The following is a 1,957-nucleotide window of genomic DNA, read 5'->3' as shown; positions in this document are numbered from 1 at the left end:
TATATATATATATATATATATATATATATAAGACATTGTCATTCATTTTATTTGTAAGCTTGTATGTTACTGTTTGTGTGTATGTGTGTTGTGTGTGTGTGTGTGTTTGTGTGTGTGTGTGAGGGAGAGAGAGAGAGAGAGAGCATGGAGAAATGTCCAGAATCACTAGTTAATGGAGTAAACAAAACTGTGGACATTAAGAGAAAACTGTGGAAATATTGGAATTAGGAGGCGGTAATCGTCTTGGCAACATCAGTTGTGCGTCGAACTCGTCATGCGAATCGCTTGCTCACAGCGCCACGCATCATTTGCTTCTCCAGCGTCACACAGCTCACATCTTCTGGCATCGTGTCAGGCTTGTGTTCAGAATCAACAGTCAACACGAGGCCTAGCAAAGCAGTTACAGAGAAGCCAGTCTGCTTGGGTGACTCTTCTCAAACTTGCATAGCTAAACACCGTTCCTGTTCTTGCATCTAAATCATGGAACTGCCGACTCTGTTTAGTTTTGATTCTTTTACTTTCTCTTTCTCTTTCTTTTTTTTTTTCAATAAACTTATTTTATTTATTTTTACTTATTTTATTTTAGTTTAGTTTTAGATAAATTTTCAATGGTTTAAAATTATTTTTGTTCATTTTCTTTGGTGTTATTTTATTTTTTTTTTGTTTATAATGGACTGAAAAAAAAAATGTAGAACAAAAAGGGGAAAAAAAAAATATCCCGAAATTACTTGGTTATATTTTTATTTCAAGTATTTCCAATGGATGGATATTTTGCTGTGTTAAATTTTACTTGTATTTTCTGTGTTATTTTCAATGTAGCACAGAAGTGTATATGGTGGTGATGGTGGAGGAGGGTTTTTAAAAAAAAACAGTATAAAAAAAACTAACAACACAAGAAAAGACTTGCTTTGTGCTGAGTCTGATCTCAGCAATATTTCTCGTGTAAGTTTAATGTATTATTTTCCATAAACTCTCCTCTTCCTTCTCCTCCTGAAAGGAATTTTTTTTTTTGTTCTTTGTAATTTAATGTTTGGGTGTTGCTGTTGTTGTTGTGGTGGTGCTGGTGGTGGTGGGTTGAATTTTTGAAATCTTGCTTTTTTTTTTACTGCGCCGCCCATTGCAACATCCTGTATAGAGAAATTGTGAAGGCCTATTTATGTTGTTATTGTTATAGTTGTAACATTAAGTTGGAGTGCATCCCAATATCTATTGAATCTCGCCTTGTTTTGCTCCCAAATTACTTAATCTCACTGTATAAACATTGACAAACAAAAGACAAATAATAATTGACTTCATTCATAATCTTCACTTTGTAAATGTGTGCAATCTTCCTCTGTTCCATCTTTGCAAAGTTTCTTTTTTTTTTTTAAGAGCAAATTCAGAAAAATCTTATTTATATTTTTTGTTTCTTTATTGTAAAATTTAAATTGTTTGCTTTTATTGTGTTTAGTTTTGTCATCCACTGCATGTTGGGTTCAAATCCTGCCAAACCTAACTTTCTTCTCAGGCAAACTTGGGACAACAAAAGAGTTTACAGTGTTTAGTTTTGATCCTCTTCATAGTGAGTTCAAACTCTACCATGTCTAATTTTGTTGGTCAGTCCTTCACTAGTGGTGGGGCCTCAGTGGATCTGTAAGGTTAGATAACTTCCAATATTTTCAATTTTGATTTCAAATCCTGCGGGTTGAAATCCATTTATGCTCTCACATCTCATACTACAACCACCATACCACTACCATCATAACCATTATAGTACTTCCCTCCCTCCTCCTAACACATGTCTTTGAGAGGAGACACTTGACTTGTGTCAGTCTCTTGTTTTGAAGAAGAAATTAAGTGTTAAGTAATTGTAGGTGTAGGAGTGGCTGTGTGGTAAGTAGCTTGCATACGAACCACATGGTTCCGGGTTCAGTCCCATTGTGTGGCACCTTGGGAAAATGTCTTCTACTATAGCCTT

At 34.8% G+C, this 1,957-nt stretch overlaps 1 protein-coding gene across 2 annotated transcripts in view; it reads left to right on the top strand.

The window, feature by feature from the left end:
- The window catches only part of LOC106868208 (uncharacterized), a 60,992-nt gene that overhangs the window by 50,865 nt on the left and 8,170 nt on the right, over window positions 1-1,957 (top strand). The gene's annotated exons all lie outside the window — the stretch shown is intronic.

Source organism: Octopus bimaculoides, chromosome 8 (assembly GCF_001194135.2).
Source record: "Octopus bimaculoides isolate UCB-OBI-ISO-001 chromosome 8, ASM119413v2, whole genome shotgun sequence".
Lineage (NCBI taxonomy): Eukaryota > Metazoa > Mollusca > Cephalopoda > Octopoda > Octopodidae > Octopus > Octopus bimaculoides.
This window is presented reverse-complemented; position numbering and strand designations above follow the sequence as displayed.